General features: G+C 46.1%; 1 long non-coding RNA gene across 1 annotated transcript; it reads left to right on the forward strand.

The window, feature by feature from the left end:
- The first annotated feature begins 1589 nt into the window (after positions 1-1589).
- LOC120976308 (uncharacterized) lies at positions 1590-2691 on the forward strand. The gene is made up of 2 exons (XR_005771554.2): positions 1590-2331; positions 2465-2691. It is a non-coding gene; the product is annotated as an uncharacterized lncRNA (long non-coding RNA).
- Positions 2692-9184: the final 6493 nt, after the last annotated feature.

The raw sequence follows: 9184 nt of genomic DNA on the forward strand, positions 1-9184 counted from the left end.
TTATGAGTATATGTGTTTTGATGTACCGAAGGTAGTTCGGAGTCCCGGATGAGATCAGGGGCATGACGAGGAGTCTCGAAATGGTCGAGACGTAAAGATCAATATATTGGACGACTATATTCGGACATCGGAAAGGTTCCGAGTGATTCGGGTATTTTTCAGAGTACCGGAGAGTTACGGGAATTCGCCGGGGAGTATATGGGCCTTACTGGGCTTTAGGGGAAAGAGGGAGGGGAGGCTGCGCGCCCCCCCAATGCTTAGTCCGAATTGGACTAGGGGGAGGGGCGGCGCCCCCTCCTTCCTTCTCTTCTCTTTTCCCTTTCCTTCTCTCCTACTCCTACTACTTGGAAGGGCTCCTAGTTCTACTAGGAAAGGGGGAATCCTACTCCCGGTGGGAGTAGGACTCCCCTAGGGTGCGCCATAGAGAGGGCCGGCCCTCCCCCTCCTCCACTCCTTTATATACGGGGAGGGGGGCACCCCTTGGAGACACAACAATTGATTTGATCTTTTAGCGGTGTGCGGTGCCCCCCTCCACCATAGTCCACCTCGATAATACTGTAGCGGTGCTTAGGCGAAGCCCTGCGTCGGTAGAACATCATCATCGTCACCACGCCGTCATGCTGATGAAACTCTCCCTCAACACTCGGCTGGATCGGAGTTCGAGGGACGTCATCGGGCTGAACGTGTGCTGAACTCGGAGGTGCCGTGCGTTCGGTACTTGATCGGTTGGATCGTGAAGACGTACGACTACATCAACCGCGTTGTGCTAACGCTTCCGCTTTCGGTCCACGAGGGTACGTGGACAACACTCTCCCCTCTCGTTGCTATGCATCACCATGATCTTGCGTGTGCGTAGGAATTTTTTTGAAATTACTACGTTCCCCAACAATAAACCGCAGGCCTGACCATAGCCGCATCCATCATCCTCCGCTCCCTTCCTCCTCTCTGCACCATGCCTTCCTCGAGCTCCAGTGCCGTCTGGAATAGCCTCACGTCTGAGCAGAAAAAAGAGATCGCCGTCATTGCAACCAGGCAGGCAAGCAGACAGAGGTCGGCACTGCGGACGTCCAATTGAAGGACGCAGCCGAGGACGAGTTGGCACCACCCTCCTCGTCGTTTCGTGTCGGCATCACCATGGGTGAGGCCCGTGCCCACCACAAGGACATGGTACTGCATAGTCGGGAGGCCGCGTTCCGGCAAGCGCAGGCCGACCAGGCCTACAACCTCCGCCTCCTCGACGAGAACTGGCGCACAGAAGTACTACTCACCGCCGGCACGGCCATAGGGCCGAGCGTGTAAATGGCCGAGCAGGAGGCACCGGGCGACGCCTACCACACCGCCCGTGAAATCCGCCGCGATCTCTTGAGGTATATCCAATATCAGGTAGATTTACAAGCCGCCTACAAGGAGGTGGGTGACGTGGTGGATGAGGTGTTTGGCAACAGTGAGGATGACGAGGACACCGCCAGCTCTGGCCGTGGAGGAGGCGGATAACTTTAGTTCCCAGGTGTCATTGCTGTGGAGGAGGCGGGGCTTCATTTTTTGCGGCTCATGGCCAGCCGGAGATAGGAAATGGGTGTGGCGGTCATTTTAGTCTAGCTTGAGAGTCTTGTCTAATTGAAACATGTCTAAATGTAATGAATTTGCTCTGATTTAGGTGAAAAGTGTCCATTTTTATGTAAAAATCATCCAAATATGAATGTTATTGTCAGGTGCATTCAAATAGGCATAAGATTTGTTTATTTTTTTTTCCAAAATGTAACCTGACATATGCGGACAACATTGAATGGCCGGCTCCCTGTCCGCGGACGGATGAGGGAGTAAATTTGGGAGTCAGCATTGAAGATGCCCTAATGCTTTCCTATAATTACACATCTCTGTATAATCACACGTCTCTATGTTAAACTACGGCCCAGAACCAGCAAGGTACACCTCTCTGTATTAGTATTAATAAGACTCATCAAATTATAGGAGATTTCTTTATTTAATACCATAGATTTGATCCAGTCACATATAGTGGTGCATAGTTTAGAGTATCTCCCAAATATATATAAGCATAGATATAGACAAAGTATAGGATAACAGTAAATGGATGTCATCATGAAGATAGAATGACTTGTACAAATTTAAGACACTGATACGGAAATCTTTGTGATCTTATTTGATTGAACATGGAGTAAATGTTCTCTAGCTACAAGCCTACAAATATAACCGGCATCTTCCGGACCTAAAAAACAACCGAGAAGAAGTTTGTGAGTGATATTATGGAGCGGAAACCAATTCTTCTTTGTCTTATGGTGCTTCTGCTGCTAAGAAATTCCACTTATGCTGGTACGAAATGGATTTTCATGTACCTATTTTCCTGCCGATTGGAGGATAGTAATATTGGTAGTTGACATGCACGAGTTTCTTTGTAACTTCTTCAATTTGAACTTCTTTCAATGATTTATCTTCTTGTGTACAGAAAATTGCAAAACGCAAATTGCTTATGGGGCCACTCTGTGCGCATTTTATACTTGCCTGAGTACATGCATATCTATATATGGGAAACTCGTCAAGCAAGCAGATTGCAAGCCCGTCAGACCTTATTATACTAATTGTTCTTGCCTCCTCTGCGTCTAGCATTACTCTTTGCCATGATGTAAAACAATGGGCTATGATGTGAGCCAGTAATAAAAATATTATCCTGAATTGCATGTGAGAATGTATGTGGTCACTAATTTTGGATGTTATTGTAAATTGATTTTATTCTGTTGTGTGTCGTATTAAAATGGGTGATTTTATATTTGTATGGACCCGTACGTGTCCAAAAAGTTCATAAACAACCGTATACAACCTGGGGACACAGCAGGACTATCCTCAATCTTCTACTCAACCGGTTTCTGTCTCTTCTAAACCGCTAGCTGACTCCCAGCATCTATCATGTTCGTGTAATCCGTCTTATGAGACCGCGTCTTCCTCCTTTTTTGGGGCTGAGGAGCTGGGGTACATGTGAGAACTTCTCGGACCGACCCTTTCAAGGTGTGTCGGGTCACCATCAGCTTGCATGAATGTTGAGCACCTTGAGTATCATCTGTTCGCGATGTGTTAAACAGACTCTTAGCAACACTAGGGTTAGTCACTGCAATAGTCATGCCTTCATCCCACATTTCATCATTCAAATAAAAATTGAAATCTTTGTGTTGAAACTCACTGTAGTAGACAACGACATCATCATTGTTAGCGGCCACGTCGTTTGCCACCATGTTGTCCTGATTTGGAACTCCTTCACTATACTGGCCCAAAGGAGTTGGTCCCAATGAATGGGCATTTGTACGGAGCATCGGCGGCGAGGGTGTTTGGTGCGGGGAGTGTGCCCCCAAAAGGATATGTGTCTTAGCCACCTAATTTGCCAACTGTTACAGTGTATAAGGCTATAGTGTGTTCCCTCATCTGCCCATTGAGGCTAATCAAGAGGAATCACATATTTGAAACCTCGAAAAAACAAAAACACTTCCACCCTATTTAAGTTGTCCGGCAACAAAACATTGTGCATAATTTTCTCTTTGGGGACAACGATAATACCTGCTGCAACCTCCGCTAGTTGGTCGTTTACCACGACTAGGAGAGTCCACAGGGTCTTTGAGGGTGAAACAAGTTTGCCTCGTCAATGTTAGAGATTGGAACAAGAAAATCATACCATGAAAAAAGGTGTGTGCATGTAGAGGCGGCGATAATGATTACCGTAAGGGCGTCTATATCAGTTGTTGACATTCTCTGGCCCGGATGGGCTACTATGAGGTGCTTGCTCAGTCTACGACTCCCTATGCAGGTTCATGTTGTCCAGCGCCGAGAAGATTTGGGTTGATAGTGCTGGATTTGGATGCCCTGATACGATTCTTTGGCATGGCTTCAACTATATCGACCACATTTTGGTAATTTGGGCTTTTGCCATCGCTTTTTCTTTGGCATGTAAATCCCTCTCCAAGTCTTCTTTCAGTCTCCCTACTTTGGCATCGACTATTTCCGATATTCTATCGTTTTCTTCCTTTTTACCCCGGGGTCTTCAGAAATATGTGTGACCCACCTTTCAAGATATCCGGCGCCTACCACACGAATAGTCCGGGGCATCGCCATAGGGTCCTTTCCTTTGACAAGATTGCATGGAAAGGAGGCAGCGGAGCTCGTATTGGCGACGCCCGAGCACAGACCACCAGTGATTTGTTTTTGTAAATGTTGCCTTGTGTTACCAAATAACTGTAAAGTGATAAGGCTGATTTATATTGATTTGACCTTTAGAAATTGATCAAAGATTCATTGGTATTGATTCCTTCCCATAAAGATGTTACCAAGTATGCCGTAGATTGATCTCATTTGGTAGATAAAAACCGATTTAAATAGATGGGTTGGCTAAATCTAGTTACGTTGGTCCGATATAACAAATTGTGAGGGGGTGGAGCCAGCACTATCAACTCCCCTTTATAGTAAAGATAATATGTTTCACACCTTGAAATAGACTGAGTGGGATAAATTAATTGAAATGTTAAAATTTAAACCTGTTTGAAATATATGAAAAATTGGTCTTGTTCTAAAGGTCTTGGCACCAGGATTTCAAATATGTAGAAGTTTCAGAAATGAAATTATGGTTTAGAAGATATGAATGATTTAATTAGCAAATGTGGAATAAAATGGTGGATTTATTGTGAGAGAGGAGAGAGACTACATATGTCCTATTCCCACTGTGCATGTGTACTAGTTGTATGTGGAAGTGGGAAGAGAGAGGGGACCATACATGGGAGTGAGTGGGACCCATCATCGAGTTGGTATAAACATGAGGTAAAAAAGGGAGGTCATGCAATTGGACCTGCAACAACATGAATCACGAAGCAGCTTGGTGGTGGGTGTATTACCGCTAGGTATCACCACTTTGCGATCCTATCGCTCCACGAAATCATCCACGAGGTGCCTTCATTGTTTCTGTCGAAAGAGATCTTTCCCTAAGGTGTTCATGTGACGTGGATCCACTATGTGATGCAACCGGTCTAGAGCAGACAGACTACAATCTCCAACAACCCTTTTCTTCATAAACAAAAGGCGGCTAAAACAAGGCGACACCTTGTCCTTTATGCTTGACAAGGCCAAGCTTGCGGCACTTAACGGGTATTATACACCACTTGATTGCTAGGGACATCTCCCATCTCCAATTTGTGGGTGAAGCTATTCTCATGTTTGAATCATACTATCACAGTAGATTACCTTCGACCAGTTTCAGTTGTGAATTGTAGTGTCTGGCTCGGCATCCTGCGAAATGGCAACATCCTCTGTCGGTGTTGCGCCTAGTTGGATAAAATTGGGGAATGTGACCTTCTTGCCGATGAAACCAACAAGAACACGATGAAATCCCAACGATATGAGAGTTATATCCTGGACATGCCGAGAAAGGACCCCCTCGACCCGTACAACATGCCATGCCTCCCCGGCGACACAGAGGAGTTGACCGAGGAGTGAAAGCGGGTGTGTAGGGAAGGTGCCGCCCGTTTACAGTGGATCCACGATCGCTTCATACAACACTAGGGTCGGGTCCACACTAAGAGACTCGAGAAAGTAATGTTGTGACTATACGTCAAGTGGTAATGTTGTTATCTATAACATCACATTCCTGATTTATGTGGCAGAAATCTTTCTTTTGCGACTTAACAAAAATAAGTCAAATATAGTAGGCTTTTAACTAATGTCTAAAAGCCTACTAGATTTGACTTATTTTCGTTAAGTCGCAAAATAAGTCAAATGAAGTTTCCATGCTTCACAACTAAAGTTGCCACCCATACTGATGGTCAAGGTACATCATCATAGAACCTAGTTTGGGAAATTCTATGGAAGTTGCAGGTACCGAGTAAAGTGATTTTTTGTGCGTGGAAGGCTCTCCATGGGATAGTTCCATTAGCAAAGTGAAAATTCTGGCGCTGGACTATCACTGCTTGCAAATAGGCACATCCCTACTTCTCCAAAATGTCCAGTATGTTCTATTGGTCCGGAGGACATTTTACACTTGTGTTTGCTTGTGCACGAGTGAAGCAAGTCTAGGCTGCCCTGGGTCTTTTGGAAATTATTGAAGAAGCGTCACATATATATAGATCCAGATCCGTTGTGTTGGAAGAGCTGCTGAGTCGGACTAGTAACAAATCACCAATTCTTGGTCATGTTGGTCTTAAAGAGCTGTTTGTAGTTGGGGCATGGTATGTATGGTGGCAGCGGCGGGAGTTTGTTAAGGGTGGACTTGTAGCCCAGCTGCCTCGCACATCTTTTACAATTCAAGCTCTAGTAAGCAATTTTGCGGGCATTCATTCAGGTAGCAAGAAAGAAGACATCACTTGAATAAAACCACCAAATGATGTGCACAAGCTGAATGTAGATGCTGCTCTTAGGAGTGATGACGGAGGAGGTGCAGGAGCAGTTATTCGAAATGATAAGGGTGAGACCATAGCTGGTGCATGTTGGCCTCTTCACCACCTGTTAGATGTAGCAACAGTAGAAGCTAAAGCACTACAACATGGCTTAAACCTCATTGAAGACTTGGGGTGTATTCCAGTCATTGTAGAATCGGATTCCTTGGAACATGTTCAAGCTTTCAATGGCACAATCAAGGTTTGGAGTCCTTACGCGGCCATACTTGCAAACTGTTTTCAAATAGCTCATTGGATTGGTGATATTTCTTTGCAACACTGCAACCGGGAAGCAAATCATGTGGCGCACAATTTAGCTAGGCATGCTAGTATTTCAAACTCTACTGTCTTTTGGGATGATACCCCTTCTAGTTTTATTGTTTTTGATGTATTAAATAATGTATCTCTTTGTATGCAAGTGAAATAAAGTACGCCATGAAGGCTTTCACTACTAGGAAAAGGCCTACTAGTGGCGCACCAGTTTTGCCTACTAATGGCGCACTACTGGTGCGCCACTAGTACCACGCCACTAGTATTAAATACTAATGGCGCATCACTGGTGTGCCATTAGTATCTGGTATACTAATGGCGCATCACGCCGTCCGCCATTAGTATAGACTAACATGCGCCATTAGTGTGCCTCCCTGGGGCGATATTTACACATGTGCTTTGCCATACTAATGGCGCACTGTGGGGTGATGCGCCATTAGTATCCTTTGGCATACTAATGGCGCACGTTGGGGTGATGCGCCATTAGTCTGAATATTAGGGATTATTTTTTTTCTTTTCTGATATTTGCACAGGTTACAAAATATATTATTGGACAGAATATAGACAGCACCACACAGCAATAGCAGATTCATCGAATACAATAGAAGATTAGTCTCCGAATACAATTCATCATATTAGTCTCCGAATTCAAAAGACCGAACAAAGATAGAACATTACAAGTCTCGAGACCGCGAGTAGCGAGTTTGTCTTCACATTACAAGTCGATATCGATCATCTAAACTACCATCACATAGAAGAGAGCTGCGGTCGTCACGATGAGCATCATCGCGATGAAACTGGTCTTCATCCGGTTCCTCCAACGCTCCCTCCTCTCACCCGCTAGATAGCGCGCGTATCTAGATTCCGCCTCCGCCCTAGTGGTGTACCCTTTGTAACTGTTACCGCTGAAACGGTGAACCTGTCTCCGACACTCCTCCCAGTCATCGTAGACTCCGGGAACCTTACCCTTGTACACGACATACGACGGCATCTCTATGCACTAGCCAAACAACAGACAATACATAAGCAATATATAAGTATGCAACAAAAGGATCGGAAGAGAAAAGCAAGACATTAATAGCACGATTCATGGTCCTACTAATAAATAGCATCGATTACATCTAAGTTGAACGACTGTCCAAACCAAAGAGACATACAAGTTCATTAAAGTTTAATTACAACATGAGCTAATCGATGTTTCAGAACTACACATAGCATCACTACTTTCGACTCGACTCATGGGACCGGAGCGTGGATGAAGCCGCCGTCTGTCGTGATGGTCATGAATTCGCGGGCGTTGTCAGCCTGCATTTGTAGCGTTGTGTCTATCTCACTGTTGGACGGTTGATATTTGAGGTAGAACTGCCCCGAGGTACGAAGGACATCTTGATGGATGATTTCTGCAAACTCCGACTGGATGTGAAAGAATTCTTGTCGGATGTCCGCGTCCTGGATTGCCGCCAAGCTTGCGGCCCAATCTTTGAGATTATTTGGTAGCAGAAGGTGATTATGGCCCCGTACGATCGCCCGCATGTGATGGAGGGCGTAGTAGGCATCCTTCTGACTGCCAGGCGGCTGCTTGACGCAGGGGAACGTCGTATTGTGGGTGAACACGTGCCTGCCGTACCTACGAGCTGGCCTCTTGAAGGTGCCTCCAGATGCGGCGTAGCCGGGGAGAGCATCATCAAGAACTTTCTTGATATTTGTGTAGTCTATCTTGGAGTCACGGTCCGGGTCGAAATACGTGGCCATGGAATATTTCGGGCTTAAGAGGATGAGTGTGCAATGTGTGCCACTGCACAGAACCCGAAATGTTAGAAAAAAAAAGAACGATCGAAATCTAAAAAATCATATGTTACGGGGCGGTTAGGGGATGACTTACTCGGGAAAGTAAGGCACGAGGAAGTTATCCTTATCTGGGTTTGCCAGAATGACGCCTTCGAGGTGTGAACTCGCGACTTGCCGGTCCCCAGCGCTGCCCAAGATCTTGGCACGCATGTAGAAGGGGTCGACTATCACAATGTCCGGGGTCTTGTCTCTAATGATCCGCATCTCCATACTCAGCGAAAACAGCCGAACGAAGGTGTAGTGCAGCGGATGAAGGTTAAACATAGCAAAGATGTTATCAAACCGCAGGACGATCGTACCCCCGACGGCGCTATCCACAAAGCCCTTGCCCTCTGGCACCTTGGCCACGAAAACCGGGTATGCCACATCATTCTCTCTGAGACACCGCTTCTCCAAAGAAAGAACACTGTCATGCAGACTCCGCATAGCACCGGTTGCAATATTTGTCGGTAGCATCGCCCTACCCGCCACATGCACCCTCCTCGAGATATCCTTAGGTGAAGGTGGCCCGTCCTGAGCACGGATCGTACTCGGTGCCGGCTGGCTCGCACCGGCGCCCTTGTTAGTCTTTCGTTTCCGTCCCTTCTTCCTGATCGGCTGTAATGGGATCGAGTTCTGCTCACAGACCGCCTTCTTGAGCGTGT

The sequence above is a fragment of the Aegilops tauschii genome, chromosome 3 (assembly GCF_002575655.3).
Source record: "Aegilops tauschii subsp. strangulata cultivar AL8/78 chromosome 3, Aet v6.0, whole genome shotgun sequence".
NCBI classification, from domain to species: Eukaryota; Viridiplantae; Streptophyta; class Magnoliopsida; order Poales; family Poaceae; genus Aegilops; species Aegilops tauschii.